General features: G+C 43.7%; 26 non-coding genes across 26 annotated transcripts; all 26 read left to right on the plus strand.

Annotated features, from left to right (window-relative positions):
* Positions 1-486: 486 nt before the first annotated feature.
* trnay-gua lies at positions 487-574 on the plus strand. Its single transcript is given in 2 exon segments — positions 487-523; positions 539-574. It is a non-coding gene; the product is annotated as a tRNA-Tyr (tRNA).
* Positions 575-1,142: 568 nt separating this feature from the next.
* trnay-gua lies at positions 1,143-1,230 on the plus strand. The gene is given in 2 exon segments: positions 1,143-1,179; positions 1,195-1,230. It is a non-coding gene; the product is annotated as a tRNA-Tyr (tRNA).
* A 567-nt stretch (positions 1,231-1,797) lies between these two features.
* trnay-gua lies at positions 1,798-1,885 on the plus strand. Its single transcript is given in 2 exon segments — positions 1,798-1,834; positions 1,850-1,885. It is a non-coding gene; the product is annotated as a tRNA-Tyr (tRNA).
* A 567-nt stretch (positions 1,886-2,452) lies between these two features.
* Positions 2,453-2,544, plus strand: trnay-gua. The gene is given in 2 exon segments: positions 2,453-2,489; positions 2,509-2,544. It is a non-coding gene; the product is annotated as a tRNA-Tyr (tRNA).
* Positions 2,545-3,110: 566 nt separating this feature from the next.
* trnay-gua lies at positions 3,111-3,198 on the plus strand. Its single transcript is given in 2 exon segments — positions 3,111-3,147; positions 3,163-3,198. It is a non-coding gene; the product is annotated as a tRNA-Tyr (tRNA).
* Positions 3,199-3,767: 569 nt separating this feature from the next.
* Positions 3,768-3,855, plus strand: trnay-gua. Its single transcript is given in 2 exon segments — positions 3,768-3,804; positions 3,820-3,855. It is a non-coding gene; the product is annotated as a tRNA-Tyr (tRNA).
* Positions 3,856-4,425: 570 nt separating this feature from the next.
* trnay-gua lies at positions 4,426-4,513 on the plus strand. Its single transcript is given in 2 exon segments — positions 4,426-4,462; positions 4,478-4,513. It is a non-coding gene; the product is annotated as a tRNA-Tyr (tRNA).
* A 567-nt stretch (positions 4,514-5,080) lies between these two features.
* Positions 5,081-5,168, plus strand: trnay-gua. The gene is given in 2 exon segments: positions 5,081-5,117; positions 5,133-5,168. It is a non-coding gene; the product is annotated as a tRNA-Tyr (tRNA).
* Positions 5,169-5,742: 574 nt separating this feature from the next.
* On the plus strand, positions 5,743-5,830 carry trnay-gua. The gene is given in 2 exon segments: positions 5,743-5,779; positions 5,795-5,830. It is a non-coding gene; the product is annotated as a tRNA-Tyr (tRNA).
* A 569-nt stretch (positions 5,831-6,399) lies between these two features.
* Positions 6,400-6,487, plus strand: trnay-gua. The gene is given in 2 exon segments: positions 6,400-6,436; positions 6,452-6,487. It is a non-coding gene; the product is annotated as a tRNA-Tyr (tRNA).
* A 566-nt stretch (positions 6,488-7,053) lies between these two features.
* On the plus strand, positions 7,054-7,141 carry trnay-gua. Its single transcript is given in 2 exon segments — positions 7,054-7,090; positions 7,106-7,141. It is a non-coding gene; the product is annotated as a tRNA-Tyr (tRNA).
* Positions 7,142-7,709: 568 nt separating this feature from the next.
* On the plus strand, positions 7,710-7,796 carry trnay-gua. Its single transcript is given in 2 exon segments — positions 7,710-7,746; positions 7,762-7,796. It is a non-coding gene; the product is annotated as a tRNA-Tyr (tRNA).
* A 565-nt stretch (positions 7,797-8,361) lies between these two features.
* trnay-gua lies at positions 8,362-8,449 on the plus strand. The gene is given in 2 exon segments: positions 8,362-8,398; positions 8,414-8,449. It is a non-coding gene; the product is annotated as a tRNA-Tyr (tRNA).
* A 568-nt stretch (positions 8,450-9,017) lies between these two features.
* On the plus strand, positions 9,018-9,105 carry trnay-gua. The gene is given in 2 exon segments: positions 9,018-9,054; positions 9,070-9,105. It is a non-coding gene; the product is annotated as a tRNA-Tyr (tRNA).
* A 567-nt stretch (positions 9,106-9,672) lies between these two features.
* Positions 9,673-9,760, plus strand: trnay-gua. Its single transcript is given in 2 exon segments — positions 9,673-9,709; positions 9,725-9,760. It is a non-coding gene; the product is annotated as a tRNA-Tyr (tRNA).
* A 568-nt stretch (positions 9,761-10,328) lies between these two features.
* Positions 10,329-10,416, plus strand: trnay-gua. The gene is given in 2 exon segments: positions 10,329-10,365; positions 10,381-10,416. It is a non-coding gene; the product is annotated as a tRNA-Tyr (tRNA).
* A 567-nt stretch (positions 10,417-10,983) lies between these two features.
* Positions 10,984-11,071, plus strand: trnay-gua. Its single transcript is given in 2 exon segments — positions 10,984-11,020; positions 11,036-11,071. It is a non-coding gene; the product is annotated as a tRNA-Tyr (tRNA).
* Positions 11,072-11,639: 568 nt separating this feature from the next.
* Positions 11,640-11,727, plus strand: trnay-gua. Its single transcript is given in 2 exon segments — positions 11,640-11,676; positions 11,692-11,727. It is a non-coding gene; the product is annotated as a tRNA-Tyr (tRNA).
* A 1,222-nt stretch (positions 11,728-12,949) lies between these two features.
* On the plus strand, positions 12,950-13,037 carry trnay-gua. The gene is given in 2 exon segments: positions 12,950-12,986; positions 13,002-13,037. It is a non-coding gene; the product is annotated as a tRNA-Tyr (tRNA).
* Positions 13,038-13,604: 567 nt separating this feature from the next.
* On the plus strand, positions 13,605-13,692 carry trnay-gua. The gene is given in 2 exon segments: positions 13,605-13,641; positions 13,657-13,692. It is a non-coding gene; the product is annotated as a tRNA-Tyr (tRNA).
* A 568-nt stretch (positions 13,693-14,260) lies between these two features.
* trnay-gua lies at positions 14,261-14,348 on the plus strand. The gene is given in 2 exon segments: positions 14,261-14,297; positions 14,313-14,348. It is a non-coding gene; the product is annotated as a tRNA-Tyr (tRNA).
* Positions 14,349-14,914: 566 nt separating this feature from the next.
* trnay-gua lies at positions 14,915-15,002 on the plus strand. Its single transcript is given in 2 exon segments — positions 14,915-14,951; positions 14,967-15,002. It is a non-coding gene; the product is annotated as a tRNA-Tyr (tRNA).
* A 569-nt stretch (positions 15,003-15,571) lies between these two features.
* Positions 15,572-15,659, plus strand: trnay-gua. Its single transcript is given in 2 exon segments — positions 15,572-15,608; positions 15,624-15,659. It is a non-coding gene; the product is annotated as a tRNA-Tyr (tRNA).
* A 1,223-nt stretch (positions 15,660-16,882) lies between these two features.
* On the plus strand, positions 16,883-16,970 carry trnay-gua. Its single transcript is given in 2 exon segments — positions 16,883-16,919; positions 16,935-16,970. It is a non-coding gene; the product is annotated as a tRNA-Tyr (tRNA).
* A 570-nt stretch (positions 16,971-17,540) lies between these two features.
* On the plus strand, positions 17,541-17,628 carry trnay-gua. Its single transcript is given in 2 exon segments — positions 17,541-17,577; positions 17,593-17,628. It is a non-coding gene; the product is annotated as a tRNA-Tyr (tRNA).
* A 568-nt stretch (positions 17,629-18,196) lies between these two features.
* trnay-gua lies at positions 18,197-18,284 on the plus strand. Its single transcript is given in 2 exon segments — positions 18,197-18,233; positions 18,249-18,284. It is a non-coding gene; the product is annotated as a tRNA-Tyr (tRNA).
* Positions 18,285-18,529: the final 245 nt, after the last annotated feature.

Here is an 18,529-nt window from a genome sequence, read left to right on the forward strand (position 1 = left end):
TGACATCGCCGAATTCATTACTTGTTGACCTTCCGTAGGACAGTTGGTAAAGTCGCGGAGTGTATTTGAAATGCAACAATCCTTATGTCACTGGCTCACACTGGCTCAGAGGAGGATAACATTTCCAGCGGTTTTTGACAGCAGTGCACTTTAACTTGACAATCAAATCAATCAAATATTTTTATAAAGCCCTTCTTACATCAGCTGATGTCACAAAGTGCCGTACAGAAACCCAGCCTAAAACGCCAAACAGCAAGCAATGCAGGTGTAGAAGCACGGTGGCTAGGAAAAATTCCCTAGAAAGACCAAAACCTAGGAAAAAAATTAGAGAGGAACCAGGCTGTGAGGGGTGGCCAGTCATCATCTGGCTGTTCCGGGTAGCGATTATAACAAAACATGGCCAAGATGTTCAAATGTTCATGGATGACCAGCAGGGTCAGCTGAACTTCTTACCATCTAGGTCATGGCTTTTGGATAACTTGTCCACCTTCGATAGCTCAGTTGGTAGAGCGGAGGACTGTAGGTGATAATTGTAGCAATCCTTAGGTCGCTGGTTCAAATCTGGCTCGAAGGAGTGTATTTTTTCCTGTGGCTTGCTCCAACTTTTGACAGCAGTGCACTTTGACTTGTGTTTGACAAACATATTATCTTTCCCTGAGATCGCCGAATTCATAACTTGTTGACCTTCCATAGGACAGTTGGTAAAGTCGCGGAGTGTATTTGAAATTGCAACAATCCTTATGTCACTGGCTCACACTGGCTCAAAGGAGGATAACATTTCCAGCGGTTTTTGACAGCAGTGCACTTTAACTTGACAATCAAATCAATCAAATATTTTTATAAAGCCCTTCTTACATCAGCTGATGTCACAAAGTGCCGTACAGAAACCCAGCCTAAAACGCCAAACAGCAAGCAATGCAGGTGTAGAAGCACGGTGGCTAGGAAAAATTCCCTAGAAAGACCAAAACCTAGGAAAAAAATTAGAGAGGAACCAGGCTGTGAGGGGTGGCCAGTCATCATCTGGCTGTTCCGGGTAGCGATTATAACAAAACATGGCCAAGATGTTCAAATGTTCATGGATGACCAGCAGGGTCAGCTGAACTTCTTACCATCTAGGTCATGGCTTTTGGATAACTTGTCCACCTTCGATAGCTCAGTTGGTAGAGCGGAGGACTGTAGGTGATAATTGTAGCAATCCTTAGGTCGCTGGTTCAAATCCGGCTCGAAGGAGTGTATTTTTTCTTGTGGCTTGCTCCAACTTTTGACAGCAGTGCACTTTGACTTGTGTTTGACAAACATATTATCTTTCCCTGAGATCGCCGAATTCATTACTTGTTGACCTTCCATAGGACAGTTGGTAAAGTCGCGGAGTGTATTTGAAATTGCAACAATCCTTATGTCACTGGCTCACACTGGCTCAAAGGAGGATAACTTTTTCAGCGGTTTTTGACAGCAGTGCACTTTAACTTGACAATCAAATCAATCAAATATTTTTATAAAGTCCTTTACATCAGCTGATGTCACAAAGTGCTGTACAGAAACCCAGCCTAAAACCCCAAACAGCAAGCAATGCAGGTGTAGAAGCACGGTGGCTAGGAAAAACTCCCTAGAAAGACCAAAACCTAGGAAAAAACCTAGAGAGGAACCAGGCTGTGAGGGGTGGCTAGTCATCGTCTGGCTGTTCCGGGTAGCGATTATAAGAAAACATGGCCAAGATGTTCAAATGTTCATGGATGACCAGCAGGGTCAGCTGAACTTCTTACCATCTAGGTCATGGCTTTTGGATATACTTGTCCACCTTCGATAGCTCAGTTGGTAGAGCGGAGGACTGTAGGTGATAATTGTAGCAATCCTTAGGTCGCTGGTTCAAATCCAGCTCGAAGGAGTGTATTTTTTCCTGTGGCTTGCTCCAACTTTTGACAGCAGTGCACTTTGACTTGTGTTTGACAAACATATTATCTTTCCCTGAGATCGCCGAATTCATTACTTGTTGACCTTCCCTAAGACAGTTGGTAAAGTCGCGGAGTGTATTTGAAATGCAACAATCCTTATGTCACTGGCTCACACTGGCTCAGAGGAGGATAACATTTCCAGCGGTTTTTGACAGCAGTGCACTTTAACTTCACAATCAAATCAATCAAATATTTTTATAAAGCCCTTCTTACATCAGCTGATGTCACAAAGTGCTGTACAGAAACCCAGCCTAAAACGCCAAACAGCAAGCAATGCAGGTGTAGAAGCACGGTGGCTAGGAAAAACTCCCTAGAAAGACCAAAACCTAGGAAAAAATTAGAGAGGAACCAGGCTGTGAGGGGTGGCCAGTCATCATCTGGCTGTTCCGGGTAGCGATTATAACAAAACATGGCCAAGATGTTCAAATGTTCATGGATGACCAGCAGGGTCAGCTGAACTTCTTACCATCTAGGTCATGGCTTTTGCAGATACTTGTCCACCTTCGATAGCTCAGTTGGTAGAGCGGAGGACTGTAGGTGATAATTGTAGCAATCCTTCCTTAGGTCGCTGGTTCAAATCCGGCTCGAAGGAGTGTATTTTTTCCTGTGGCTTGCTCCAACTTTTGACAGCAGTGCACTTTGACTTGTGTTTGACAAACATATTATCTTTCCCTGAGATCGCCGAATTCATTACTTGTTGACCTTCCATAGGACAGTTGGTAAAGTCGCGGAGTGTATTTGAAATTGCAACAATCCTTATGTCACTGGCTCACACTGGCTCAGAGGAGGATAACATTACCAGCGGTTTTTGACAGCAGTGCACTTTAACTTAATCAAATCAATCAAATATTTTTATGAAGCTCTTCTTACATCAGCTGATGTCACAAAGTGCCATACAGAAACCCAGCCTAAAACGCCAAACAGCAAGCAATGCAGGTGTAGAAGCACGGTGGCTAGGAAAAACTCCCTAGAAAGACCAAAACCTAGGAAAAAACCTAGAGAGGAACCAGGCTGTGAGGGGTGGCTAGTCATCGTCTGGCTGTTCCGGGTAGCGATTATAAGAAAACATGGCCAAGATGTTCAAATGTTCATGGATGACCAGCAGAGTCAGCTGAACTTCTTTTTATCTAGGTCATGGCTTTTGCAGTTACTTGTCCAACTTTGATAGCTCAGTTGGTAGAGCGGAGGACTGTAGGTGATAATTGTAGCAATCCTTAGGTCGCTGGTTCAAATCCAGCTCGAAGGAGTGTATTTTTTCTTGTGGCTTGCTCCAACTTTTGACAGCAGTGCACTTTGACTTGTGTTTGACAAACATATTATCTTTCCCTGAGATCGCCGAATTCATTACTTGTTGACCTTCCGTAGGACAGTTGGTAAAGTCGCGGAGTGTATTTGAAATGGAACAATCCTTATGTCACTGGCTCACACTGGCTCAGAGGAGGATAACTTTTTCAGTGGTTTTTGACAGCAGTGCACTTTAACTTGACAATCAAAACAATCAAATATTTTTTATAAAGTCCTTCTTACATCAGCTGATGTCACAAAGTGCTGTACAGAAACCCAGCCTAAAACCCCAAACAGCAAGCAATGCAGGTGTAGAAGCACGGTGGCTAGGAAAAACTCCCTAGAAAGACCAAAACCTAGGAAAAAACCTAGAGAGGAACCAGGCTGTGAGGGGTGGCTAGTCATCGTCTGGCTGTTCCGGGTAGCGATTATAAGAAAACATGGCCAAGATGTTCAAATGTTCATGGATGACCAGCAGGGTCAGCTGAACTTCTTATCATCTAGGTCATGGCTTTTGCAGTTACTTGTCCACCTTCGATAGCTCAGTTGGTAGAGCGGAGGACTGTAGGTGATAATTGTAGCAATCCTTAGGTCGCTGGTTCAAAATCAGCTCGAAGGAGTGTATTTTTTCTCTGTGGCTTGCTCCAACTTTTGACAGCAGTGCACTTTGACTTGTGTTTGACAAACATATTATCTTTCCCTGAGATCGCCGAATTCATTACTTGTTGACCTTCCATAGGACAGTTGGTAAAGTCGCGGAGTGTATTTGAAATTGCAACAATCCTTATGTCACTGGCTCACACTGGCTCAGAGGAGGATAACATTTCCAGCGGTTTTTGACAGCAGTGCACTTTAACTTGACAATCAAATCAATCAAATATTTTTATAAAGTCCTTCTTACATCAGCTGATGTCACAAAGTGCTGTACAGAAACCCAGCCTAAAACGCCAAACAGCAAGCAATGCAGGTGTAGAAGCACGGTGGCTAGGAAAAACTCCCTAGAAAGACCAAAACCTAGGAAAAACAATTAGAGAGGAACCAGGCTGTGAGGGGTGGCTAGTCATCGTCTGGCTGTTCCGGGTAGCGATTATAAGAAAACATGGCCAAGATGTTCAAATGTTCATGGATGACCAGCAGGGTCAGCTGAACTTCTTACCATCTAGGTCATGGCTTTTGGATATCTTGTCCACCTTCGATAGCTCAGTTGGTAGAGCGGAGGACTGTAGGTGATAATTGTAGCAATCCTTAGGTCGCTGGTTCAAGTCCTGCTCGAAGGAGTGTATTTTTTCCTGTGGCTTGCTCCAACTTTTGACAGCAGTGCACTTTGACTTGTGTTTGACAAACATATTATCTTTCCCTAACATCGCCAATTTCATTACTTGTTGACCTTCCATAGGACAGTTGGTAAAGTCGCGGAGTGTATTTGAAATTGCAACAATCCTTATGTCACTGGCTCACACTGGCTCAGAGGAGGATAACATTTCCAGCGGTTTTTGACAGCAGTGCACTTTAACTTGACAATCAAATCAATCAAATATTTTTATAAAGTCCTTCTTACATCAGCTGATGTCACAAAGTGCTGTACAGAAACCCAGCCTAAAACGCCAAACAGCAAGCAATGCAGGTGTAGAAGCACGGTGGCTAGGAAAAACTCCCTAGAAAGACCAAAACCTAGGAAAAACCTAGAGAGGAACCAGGCTGTGAGGGGTGGCCAGTCATCATCTGGCTGTTCCGGGTAGCGATTATAACAAAACATGGCCAAGATGTTCAAATGTTCATGGATGACCAGCAGGGTCAGCTGAACTTCTTACCATCTAGGTCATGGCTTTTGGATAACTTGTCCACCTTCGATAGCTCAGTTGGTAGAGCGGAGGACTGTAGGTGATAATTGTAGCAATCCTTAGGTCGCTGGTTCAAATCCGGCTCGAAGGAGTGTATTTTTTCCTGTGGCTTGCTCCAACTTTTGACAGCAGTGCACTTTGACTTGTGTTTGACAAACATATTATCTTTCCCTGAGATCGCCGAATTCATAACTTGTTGACCTTCCATAGGACAGTTGGTAAAGTCGCGGAGTGTATTTGAAATTGCAACAATCCTTATGTCACTGGCTCACACTCACACTGTTCAGAGGAGGATAACATTTCCAGCGGTTTTTGACAGCAGTGCACTTTAACTTGACAATCAAATCAATCAAATATTTTTATAAAGCCCTTCTTACATCAGCTGATGTCACAAAGTGCCGTACAGAAACCCAGCCTAAAACGCCAAACAGCAAGCAATGCAGGTGTAGAAGCACGGTGGCTAGGAAAAACTCCCTAGAAAGACCAAAACCTAGGAAAAAACCTAGAGAGGAACCAGGCTGTGAGGGGTGGCCAGTCATCGTCTGGCTGTTCCGGGTAGCGATTATAAGAAAACATGGCCAAGATGTTCAAATGTTCATGGATGACCAGCAGAGTCAGCTGAACTTCTTTTTATCTAGGTCATGGCTTTTGCAGTTACTTGTCCACCTTCGATAGCTCAGTTGGTAGAGCGGAGGACTGTAGGTGATAATTGTAGCAATCCTTAGGTCGCTGGTTCAAAATCAGCTCGAAGGATTGTTTTTTCTCTTGTGACTTGCTCCAACTTTTGACAGCAGTGCACTTTGACTTGTGTTTGACAAACATATTATCTTTCCCTGACATCGCCGAATTCATTACTTGTTGACCTTCCGTAGGACAGTTGGTAAAGTCGCGGAGTGTATTTGAAATGCAACAATCCTTATGTCACTGGCTCACACTGGCTCAGAGGAGGATAACATTTCCAGCGGTTTTTGACAGCAGTGCACTTTAACTTGACAATCAAATCAATCAAATATTTTTATAAAGTCCTTCTTACATCAGCTGATGTCACAAAGTGCTGTACAGAAACCCAGCCTAAAACCCCAAACAGCAAGCAATGCAGGTGTAGAAGCACGGTGGCTAGGAAAAATTCCCTAGAAAGACCAAAACCTAGGAAAAAAATTAGAGAGGAACCAGGCTGTGAGGGGTGGCCAGTCATCATCTGGCTGTTCCGGGTAGCGATTATAACAAAACATGGCCAAGATGTTCAAATGTTCATGGATGACCAGCAGGGTCAGCTGAACTTCTTTTCTATCTAGGTCATGGCTTTTGCAGTTACTTGTCCACCTTCGATAGCTCAGTTGGTAGAGCGGAGGACTGTAGGTGATAATTGTAGCAATCCTTAGGTCGCTGGTTCAAATCCTGCTCGAAGGAGTGTATTTTTTCTTGTGGCTTGCTCCAACTTTTGACAGCAGTGCACTTTGACTTGTGTTTGACAAACATATTATCTTTCCCTGAGATCGCCGAATTCATTACTTGTTGACCTTCCGTAGGACAGTTGGTAAAGTCGCGGAGTGTATTTGAAATGCAACAATCCTTATGTCACTGGCTCACACTGGCTCAGAGGAGGATAACATTTCCAGCGGTTTTTGACAGCAGTGCACTTTAACTTGACAATCAAATCAATCAAATATTTTTATAAAGTCCTTCTTACATCAGCTGATGTCACAAAGTGCTGTACAGAAACCCAGCCTAAAACGCCAAACAGCAAGCAATGCAGGTGTAGAAGCACGGTGGCTAGGAAAAACTCCCTAGAAAGACCAAAACCTAGGAAAAAATTAGAGAGGAACCAGGCTGTGAGGGGTGGCCAGTCATCATCTGGCTGTTCCGGGTAGCGATTATAACAAAACATGGCCAAGATGTTCAAATGTTCATGGATGACCAGCAGGGTCAGCTGAACTTCTTACCATCTAGGTCATGGCTTTTGGATAACTTGTCCACCTTCGATAGCTCAGTTGGTAGAGCGGAGGACTGTAGGTGATAATTGTAGCAATCCTTAGGTCGCTGGTTCAAATCCGGCTCGAAGGAGTGTATTTTTTCTTGTGGCTTGCTCCAACTTTTGACAGCAGTGCACTTTGACTTGTGTTTGACAAACATATTATCTTTCCCTGAGATCGCCGAATTCATTACTTGTTGACCTTCCGTAGGACAGTTGGTAAAGTCGCGGAGTGTATTTGAAATGCAACAATCCTTATGTCACTGGCTCACACTGGCTCAGAGGAGGATAACATTTCCAGCGGTTTTTGACAGCAGTGCACTTTAACTTGACAATCAAATCAATCAAATATTTTTATAAAGTCCTTCTTACATCAGCTGATGTCACAAAGTGCTGTACAGAAACCCAGCCTAAAACCCCAAACAGCAAGCAATGCAGGTGTAGAAGCACGGTGGCTAGGAAAAACTCCCTAGAAAGACCAAAACCTAGGAAAAAACCTAGAGAGGAACCAGGCTGTGAGGGGTGGCTAGTCATCGTCTGGCTGTTCCGGGTAGCGATTATAACAAAACATGGCCAAGATGTTCAAATGTTCATGGATGACCAGCAGGGTCAGCTGAACTTCTTTTTATCATAGGTCATGGCTTTTGGATTACTTGTCCACCTTCGATAGCTCAGTTGGTAGAGCGGAGGACTGTAGGTGATAATTGTAGCAATCCTTAGGTCGCTGGTTCAAATCAGCTCGAAGGAGTGTATTTTTTCTGTGGCTTGCTCCAACTTTTGACAGCAGTGCACTTTGACTTGTGTTTGAAAACATATTATCTTTCCCTGAGATCGCCGAATTCATTACTTGTTGACCTTCCGTAGGACAGTTGGTAAAGTCGCGGAGTGTATTTGAAATGCAACAATCCTTATGTCACTGGCTCACACTGGCTCAGAGGAGGATAACATTTCCAGCGGTTTTTGACAGCAGTGCACTTTAACTTGACAATCAAATCAATCAAATATTTTTATAAAGTCCTTCTTACATCAGCTGATGTCACAAAGTGCTGTACAGAAACCCAGCCTAAAACCCCAAACAGCAAGCAATGCAGGTGTAGAAGCACGGTGGCTAGGAAAAATTCCCTAGAAAGACCAAAACCTAGGAAAAAATTAGAGAGGAACCAGGCTGTGAGGGGTGGCCAGTCATCATCTGGCTGTTCCGGGTAGCGATTATAACAAAACATGGCCAAGATGTTCAAATGTTCATGGATGACCAGCAGGGTCAGCTGAACTTCTTACCATCTAGGTCATGGCTTTTGGAGTTACTTGTCCACCTTCGATAGCTCAGTTGGTAGAGCGGAGGACTGTAGGTGATAATTGTAGCAATCCTTAGGTCGCTGGTTCAAATCCGGCTCGAAGGAGTGTATTTTTTCTTGTGGCTTGCTCCAACTTTTGACAGCAGTGCACTTTGACTTGTGTTTGACAAACATATTATCTTTCCCTGACATCGCCGAATTCATAACTTGTTGACCTTCCCTAAGACAGTTGGTAAAGTCGCGGAGTGTATTTGAAATTGCAACAATCCTTATGTCACTGGCTCACACTGGTTCAAAGGAGGATAACTTTTTCAGCGGTTTTTGACAGTAGTGCACTTTAACTTGACAATCAAATCAATCAAATATTTTTATAAAGTCCTTCTTACATCAGCTGATGTCACAAAGTGCTGTACAGAAACCCAGCCTAAAACCCCAAACAGCAAGCAATGCAGGTGTAGAAGCACGGTGGCTAGGAAAAACTCCCTAGAAAGACCAAAACCTAGGAAAAAACCTAGAGAGGAACCAGGCTTTGAGGGGTGGCTAGTCATCGTCTGGCTGTTCCGGGTAGCGATTATAAGAAAACATGGCCAAGATGTTCAAATGTTCATGGATGACCAGCAGGGTCAGCTGAACTTCTTACCATCTAGGTCATGGCTTTTGGATATCTTGTCCACCTTCGATAGCTCAGTTGGTAGAGCGGAGGACTGTAGGTGATAATTGTAGCAATCCTTAGGTCGCTGGTTCAAATCCGGCTCGAAGGAGTGTATTTTTTCCTGTGGCTTGCTCCAACTTTTGACAGCAGTGCACTTTGACTTGTGTTTGACAAACATATTATCTTTCCCTGAGATCGCCGAATTCATTACTTGTTGACCTTCCGTAGGACAGTTGGTAAAGTCGCGGAGTGTATTTGAAATGCAACAATCCTTATGTCACTGGCTCACACTGGCTCAGAGGAGGATAACATTTCCAGCGGTTTTTGACAGCAGTGCACTTTAACTTGACAATCAAATCAATCAAATATTTTTATAAAGTCCTTCTTACATCAGCTGATGTCACAAAGTGCTGTACAGAAACCCAGCCTAAAACGCCAAACAGCAAGCAATGCAGGTGTAGAAGCACGGTGGCTAGGAAAAATTCCCTAGAAAGACCAAAACCTAGGAAAAACATTAGAGAGGAACCAGGCTGTGAGGGGTGGCCAGTCATCATCTGGCTGTTCCGGGTAGCGATTATAACAAAACATGGCCAAGATGTTCAAATGTTCATGGATGACCAGCAGGGTCAGCTGAACTTCTTACCATCTAGGTCATGGCTTTTGGGTAACTTGTCCACCTTCGATAGCTCAGTTGGTAGAGCGGAGGACTGTAGGTGATAATTGTAGCAATCCTTAGGTCGCTGGTTCAAATCCGGCTCGAAGGAGTGTATTTTTTCTTGTGGCTTGCTCCAACTTTTGACAGCAGTGCACTTTGACTTGTGTTTGACAAACATATTATCTTTCCCTGAGATCGCCGAATTCATAACTTGTTGACCTTCCATAAGACAGTTGGTAAAGTCGCGGAGTGTATTTGAAATTGCAACAATCCTTATGTCACTGGCTCACACTGGTTCAAAGGAGGATAACTTTTTCAGCGGTTTTTGACAGTAGTGCACTTTAACTTGACAATCAAATCAATCAAATATTTTTATAAAGTCCTTCTTACATCAGCTGATGTCACAAAGTGCTGTACAGAAACCCAGCCTAAAACCCCAAACAGCAAGCAATGCAGGTGTAGAAGCACGGTGGCTAGGAAAAACTCCCTAGAAAGACCAAAACCTAGGAAAAAACCTAGAGAGGAACCAGGCTTTGAGGGGTGGCTAGTCATCGTCTGGCTGTTCCGGGTAGCGATTATAAGAAAACATGGCCAAGATGTTCAAATGTTCATGGATGACCAGCAGGGTCAGCTGAACTTCTTACCATCTAGGTCATGGCTTTTGGATATCTTGTCCACCTTCGATAGCTCAGTTGGTAGAGCGGAGGACTGTAGGTGATAATTGTAGCAATCCTTAGGTCGCTGGTTCAAATCCGGCTCGAAGGAGTGTATTTTTTCCTGTGGCTTGCTCCAACTTTTGACAGCAGTGCACTTTGACTTGTGTTTGACAAACATATTATCTTTCCCTGAGATCGCCGAATTCATTACTTGTTGACCTTCCGTAGGACAGTTGGTAAAGTCGCGGAGTGTATTTGAAATGCAACAATCCTTATGTCACTGGCTCACACTGGCTCAGAGGAGGATAACATTTCCAGCGGTTTTTGACAGCAGTGCACTTTAACTTGACAATCAAATCAATCAAATATTTTTATAAAGTCCTTCTTACATCAGCTGATGTCACAAAGTGCTGTACAGAAACCCAGCCTAAAACGCCAAACAGCAAGCAATGCAGGTGTAGAAGCACGGTGGCTAGGAAAAATTCCCTAGAAAGACCAAAACCTAGGAAAAACATTAGAGAGGAACCAGGCTGTGAGGGGTGGCCAGTCATCATCTGGCTGTTCCGGGTAGCGATTATAACAAAACATGGCCAAGATGTTCAAATGTTCATGGATGACCAGCAGGGTCAGCTGAACTTCTTACCATCTAGGTCATGGCTTTTGGATATCTTGTCCACCTTCGATAGCTCAGTTGGTAGAGCGGAGGACTGTAGGTGATAATTGTAGCAATCCTTAGGTCGCTGGTTCAAATCCGGCTCGAAGGAGTGTATTTTTTCTTGTGGCTTGCTCCAACTTTTGACAGCAGTGCACTTTGACTTGTGTTTGACAAACATATTATCTTTCCCTGAGATCGCCGAATTCATAACTTGTTGACCTTCCATAAGACAGTTGGTAAAGTCGCGGAGTGTATTTGAAATTGCAACAATCCTTATGTCACTGGCTCACACTGGTTCAAAGGAGGATAACTTTTTCAGCGGTTTTTGACAGCAGTGCACTTTAACTTGACAATCAAATCAATCAAATATTTTTATAAAGTCCTTCTTACATCAGCTGATGTCACAAAGTGCTGTACAGAAACCCAGCCTAAAACCCCAAACAGCAAGCAATGCAGGTGTAGAAGCACGGTGGCTAGGAAAAACTCCCTAGAAAGACCAAAACCTAGGAAAAAACCTAGAGAGGAACCAGGCTTTGAGGGGTGGCTAGTCATCGTCTGGCTGTTCCGGGTAGCGATTATAAGAAAACATGGCCAAGATGTTCAAATGTTCATGGATGACCAGCAGGGTCAGCTGAACTTCTTACCATCTAGGTCATGGCTTTTGGATATCTTGTCCACCTTCGATAGCTCAGTTGGTAGAGCGGAGGACTGTAGGTGATAATTGTAGCAATCCTTAGGTCGCTGGTTCAAATCCGGCTCGAAGGAGTGTATTTTTTCCTGTGGCTTGCTCCAACTTTTGACAGCAGTGCACTTTGACTTGTGTTTGACAAACATATTATCTTTCCCTGAGATCGCCGAATTCATTACTTGTTGACCTTCCATAGGACAGTTGGTAAAGTCGCGGAGTGTATTTGAAATGCAACAATCCTTATGTCACTGGCTCACACTGGCTCAAAGGAGGATAACTTTTTCAGCGGTTTTTGACAGCAGTGCACTTTAACTTGACAATCAAATCAATCAAATATTTTTATAAAGTCCTTCTTACATCAGCTGATGTCACAAAGTGCTGTACAGAAACCCAGCCTAAAACCCCAAACAGCAAGCAATGCAGGTGTAGAAGCACGGTGGCTAGGAAAAACTCCCTAGAAAGACCAAAACCTAGGAAAAAACCTAGAGAGGAACCAGGCTGTGAGGGGTGGCTAGTCATCGTCTGGCTGTTCCGGGTAGCGATTATAACAAAACATGGCCAAGATGTTCAAATGTTCATGGATGACCAGCAGGGTCAGCTGAACTTCTTACCATCTAGGTCATGGCTTTTGGATGTACTTGTCCACCTTCGATAGCTCAGTTGGTAGAGCGGAGGACTGTAGGTGATAATTGTAGCAATCCCTTAGGGCTGGTTCAAATCCGGCTCGAAGGAGTGTATTTTTTCCTGTGGCTTGCTCCAACTTTTGACAGCAGTGCACTTTGACTTGTGTTTGACAAACATATTATCTTTCCCTGAGATCGCCGAATTCATTACTTGTTGACCTTCCGTAGGACAGTTGGTAAAGTCGCGGAGTGTATTTGAAATGCAACAATCCTTATGTCACTGGCTCACACTGGCTCAGAGGAGGATAACATTTCCAGCGGTTTTTGACAGCAGTGCACTTTAACTTGACAATCAAATCAATCAAATATTTTTATAAAGTCCTTCTTACATCAGCTGATGTCACAAAGTGCTGTACAGAAACCCAGCCTAAAACGCCAAACAGCAAGCAATGCAGGTGTAGAAGCACGGTGGCTAGGAAAAATTCCCTAGAAAGACCAAAACCTAGGAAAAACATTAGAGAGGAACCAGGCTGTGAGGGGTGGCCAGTCATCATCTGGCTGTTCCGGGTAGCGATTATAACAAAACATGGCCAAGATGTTCAAATGTTCATGGATGACCAGCAGGGTCAGCTGAACTTCTTACCATCTAGGTCATGGCTTTTGGGTAACTTGTCCACCTTCGATAGCTCAGTTGGTAGAGCGGAGGACTGTAGGTGATAATTGTAGCAATCCTTAGGTCGCTGGTTCAAATCTGGCTCGAAGGAGTGTATTTTTTCTTGTGGCTTGCTCCAACTTTTGACAGCAGTGCACTTTGACTTGTGTTTGACAAACATATTATCTTTCCCTGAGATCGCCGAATTCATAACTTGTTGACCTTCCATAAGACAGTTGGTAAAGTCGCGGAGTGTATTTGAAATTGCAACAATCCTTATGTCACTGGCTCACACTGGTTCAAAGGAGGATAACTTTTTCAGCGGTTTTTGACAGCAGTGCACTTTAACTTGACAATCAAATCAATCAAATATTTTTATAAAGTCCTTCTTACATCAGCTGATGTCACAAAGTGCTGTACAGAAACCCAGCCTAAAACCCCAAACAGCAAGCAATGCAGGTGTAGAAGCACGGTGGCTAGGAAAAACTCCCTAGAAAGACCAAAACCTAGGAAAAAACCTAGAGAGGAACCAGGCTTGAGGGGTGGCTAGTCATCGTCTGGCTGTTCCGGGTAGCGATTATAAGAAAACATGGCCAAGATGTTCAAATGTTCATGGATGACCAGCAGGGTCAGCTGAACTTCTTACCATCTAGGTCATGGCTTTTGGATATCTTGTCCACCTTCGATAGCTCAGTTGGTAGAGCGGAGGACTGTAGGTGATAATTGTAGCAATCCTTAGGTCGCTGGTTCAAATCCGGCTCGAAGGAGTGTATTTTTTCCTGTGGCTTGCTCCAACTTTTGACAGCAGTGCACTTTGACTTGTGTTTGACAAACATATTATCTTTCCCTGAGATCGCCGAATTCATTACTTGTTGACCTTCCATAGGACAGTTGGTAAAGTCGCGGAGTGTATTTGAAATGCAACAATCCTTATGTCACTGGCTCACACTGGCTCAAAGGAGGATAACTTTTTCAGCGGTTTTTGACAGCAGTGCACTTTAACTTGACAATCAAATCAATCAAATATTTTTATAAAGTCCTTCTTACATCAGCTGATGTCACAAAGTGCTGTACAGAAACCCAGCCTAAAACCCCAAACAGCAAGCAATGCAGGTGTAGAAGCACGGTGGCTAGGAAAAACTCCCTAGAAAGACCAAAACCTAGGAAAAAACCTAGAGAGGAACCAGGCTGTGAGGGGTGGCTAGTCATCGTCTGGCTGTTCCGGGTAGTGATTATAACAAAACATGGCCAAGATGTTCAAATGTTCATGGATGACCAGCAGGGTCAGCTGAACTTCTTACCATCTAGGTCATGGCTTTTGGAGTTACTTGTCCACCTTCGATAGCTCAGTTGGTAGAGCGGAGGACTGTAGGTGATAATTGTAGCAATCCTTAGGTCGCTGGTTCAAATCCGGCTCGAAGGAGTGTATTTTTTCCTGTGGCTTGCTCCAACTTTTGACAGCAGTGCACTTTGACTTGTGTTTGACAAACATATTATCTTTCCCTGAGATCGCCGAATTCATTACTTGTTGACCTTCCGTAGGACAGTTGGTAAAGTCGCGGAGTGTATTTGAAATGCAACAATCCTTATGTCACTGGCTCACACTGGCTCAGAGGAGGATAACATTTCCAGCGGTTTTTGACAGCAGTGCACTTTAACTTGACAATCAAATCAATCAAATATTTTTATAAAGCCCTTCTTACATCAGCTGATGTCACAAAGTGCCGTACAGAAACCCAGCCTAAAACGCCAAACAGCAAGCAATGCAGGTGTAGAAGCACGGTGGCTAGGAAAAATTCCCTAGAAAGACCAAAACCTAGGAAAAAAATTAGAGAGGAACCAGGCTGTGAGGGGTGGCCAGTCATCATCTGGCTGTTCCGGGTAGCGATTATAACAAAACATGGCCAAGATGTTCAAATGTTCATGGATGACCAGCAGGGTCAGCTGAACTTCTTACCATCTAGGTCATGGCTTTTGGATACTTGTCCACCTTCGATAGCTCAGTTGGTAGAGCGGAGGACTGTAGGTGATAATTGTAGCAATCCTTAGGTCGCTGGTTCAAATCCGGCTCGAAGGAGTGTATTTTTTCTTGTGGCTTGCTCCAACTTTTGACAGCAGTGCACTTTGACTTGTGTTTGACAAACATATTATCTTTCCCTGAGATCGCCGAATTCATAACTTGTTGACCTTCCATAGGACAGTTGGTAAAGTCGCGGAGTGTATTTGAAATTGCAACAATCCTTATGTCACTGGCTCACACTGGCTCAAAGGAGGATAACATTTCCAGCGGTTTTTGACAGCAGTGCACTTTAACTTGACAATCAAATCAATCAAATATTTTTATAAAGTCCTTCTTACATCAGCTGATGTCACAAAGTGCTGTACAGAAACCCAGCCTAAAACCCCAAACAGCAAGCAATGCAGGTGTAGAAGCACGGTGGCTAGGAAAAATTCCCTAGAAAGACCAAAACCTAGGAAAAAAATTAGAGAGGAACCAGGCTGTGAGGGGTGGCCAGTCATCATCTGGCTGTTCCGGGTAGCGATTATAACAAAACATGGCCAAGATGTTCAAATGTTCATGGATGACCAGCAGGGTCAGCTGAACTTCTTACCATCTAGGTCATGGCTTTTGGAGTTACTTGTCCACCTTCGATAGCTCAGTTGGTAGAGCAGAGGACTGTAGGTGATAATTGTAGCAATCCTTAGGTCGCTGGTTCAAATCCAGCTCGAAGGATTGTATTTTCTCTTGTGGCTTGCTCCAACTTTTGACAGCAGTGCACTTTGACTTGTGTTTGACAAACATATTATCTTTCCCTAACATCGCCAATTTCATAACTTGTTGACCTTCCATAAGACAGTTGGTAAAGTCGCGGAGTGTATTTGAAATTGCAACAATCCTTATGTCACTGGCTCACACTGGTTCAAAGGAGGATCACTTTTTCAGCGGTTTTTGACAGTAGTGCACTTTAACTTGACAATCAAATCAATCAAATATTTTTTATAAAGTCCTTCTTACATCAGCTGATGTCACAAAGTGCTGTACAGAAACCCAGCCTAAAACCCCAAACAGCAAGCAATGCAGGTGTAGAAGCACGGTGGCTAGGAAAAACTCCCTAGAAAGACCAAAACCTAGGAAAAAACCTAGAGAGGAACCAGGCTGTGAGGGGTGGCTAGTCATCGTCTGGCTGTTCCGGGTAGTGATTATAACAAAACATGGCCAAGATGTTCAAATGTTCATGGATGAACAGCAGGGTCAGCTGAACTTCTTACCATCTAGGTCATGGCTTTTGGGTAGCTTGTCCACCTTCGATAGCTCAGTTGGTAGAGCGGAGGACTGTAGGTGATAATTGTAGCAATCCTTAGGTCGCTGGTTCAAATCTGCTCGAAGGAGTGTATTTTTTCCTGTGGCTTGCTCCAACTTTTGACAGCAGTGCACTTTGACTTGTGTTTGACAAACATATTATCTTTCCCTGAGATCGCCGAATTCATAACTTGTTGACCTTCCATAGGACAGTTGGTAAAGTCGCGGAGTGTATTTGAAATGCAACAATCCTTATGTCACTGGCTCACACTGGCTCAGAGGAGGATAACATTTCCAGCGGTTTTTGACAGCAGTGCACTTTAACTTGACAATCAAATCAATCAAATATTTTTATAAAGTCCTTCTTACATCAGCTGATGTCACAAAGTGCTGTACAGAAACCCAGCCTAAAACCCCAAACAGCAAGCAATGCAGGTGTAGAAGCACGGTGGCTAGGAAAAACTCCCTAGAAAGACCAAAACCTAGGAAAAAACCTAGAGAGGAACCAGGCTGTGAGGGGTGGCCAGTCATCATCTGGCTGTTCCGGGTAGCGATTATAACAAAACATGGCCAAGATGTTCAAATGTTCATGGATGACCAGCAGGGTCAGCTGAACTTCTTACCATCTAGGTCATGGCTTTTGGGTTACTTGTCCACCTTCGATAGCTCAGTTGGTAGAGCGGAGGACTGTAGGTGATAATTGTAGCAATCCTTAGGTCGCTGGTTCAAATCCTGCTCGAAGGAGTGTATTTTTTCCTGTGGCTTGCTCCAACTTTTGACAGCAGTGCACTTTGACTTGTGTTTGACAAACATATTATCTTTCCCTGAGATCGCCGAATTCATAACTTGTTGACCTTCCATAGGACAGTTGGTAAAGTCGCGGAGTGTATTTGAAATTGCAACAATCCTTATGTCACTGGCTCACACTGGCTCAAAGGAGGATAACATTTCCAGCGGTTTTTGACAGCAGTGCACTTTAACTTGACAATCAAATCAATCAAATATTTTTTATAAAGTCCTTCTTACATCACCTGATGTCACAAAGTGCTGTACAGAAACCCAGCCTAAAACCCCAAACAGCAAGCAATGCAGGTGTAGAAGCACGGTGGCTAGGAAAAACTCCCTAGAAAGACCAAAACCTAGGAAAAAACCTAGAGAGGAACCAGGCTGTGAGGGGTGGCCAGTCATCATCTGGCTGTTCCGGGTAGCGATTATAACAAAACATGGCCAAGATGTTCAAATGTTCATGGATGAACAGCAGGGTCAGAAGAACTTCTTAACATCTATGTCATGGCTTTTGGAGTTACTTGTCCACCTTCGATAGCTCAGTTGGTAGAGCGGAGGACTGTAGGTGATAATTGTAGCAATCCTTAGGTTGCTGGTTCAAATCCGGCTCGAAGGAGTGTATTTTTTCCTGTGGCTTGCTCCAACTTTTGACAGCAGTGCACTTTGACTTGTGTTTGACAAACATATTATCTTTCCCTGAGATCGCCGAATTCATTACTTGTTGACCTTCCATAGGACAGTTGGTAAAGTCGCGGAGTGTATTTGAAATTGCAACAATCCTTATGTCACTGGCTCACACTGGCTCAAAGGAGGATAACATTTCCAGCGGTTTTTGACAGCAGTGCACTTTAACTTGACAATCAAATCAATCAAATATTTTTATAAAGTCCTTCTTACATCAGCTGATGTCACAAAGTGCTGTACAGAAACCCAGCCTAAAACCCCAAACAGCAAGCAATGCAGGTGTAGAAGCACGGTGGCTAGGAAAAACTCCCTAGAAAGACCAAAACCTAGGAAAAAAACTAGAGAGGAACCAGGCTGTGAGGGGTGGCTAGTCATCGTCTGGCTGTTCCGGGTAGTGATTATAACAAAACATGGCCAAGATGTTCAAATGTTCATGGATGACCAGCAGGGTCAGCTGAACTTCTTACCATCTAGGTCATGGCTTTTGGATAGCTTGTCCACCTTCGATAGCTCAGTTGGTAGAGCGGAGGACTGTAGGTGATAATTGTAGCAATCCTTAGGTCAATGGTTCAAATCCAGCTCGAAGGATTGTATTTTCTCTTGTGGCTTGCTCCAACTTTTGACAGCAGTGCACTTTGACTTGTGTTTGACAAACATATTATCTTTCCCTGAGATCGCCGAATTCATAACTTGTTGACCTTCCATAGGACAGTTGGTAAAGTCGCGGAGTGTATTTGAAATTGCAACAATCCTTATGTCACTGGCTCACACTGGTTCAAAGGAGGATAACTTTTTCAGCGGTTTTTGACAGTAGTGCACTTTAACTTGACAAT

The sequence above is a fragment of the Oncorhynchus gorbuscha genome, unplaced genomic scaffold, assembly GCF_021184085.1.
Source record: "Oncorhynchus gorbuscha isolate QuinsamMale2020 ecotype Even-year unplaced genomic scaffold, OgorEven_v1.0 Un_scaffold_4073, whole genome shotgun sequence".
Classification (NCBI taxonomy): Eukaryota; Metazoa; Chordata; class Actinopteri; order Salmoniformes; family Salmonidae; genus Oncorhynchus; species Oncorhynchus gorbuscha.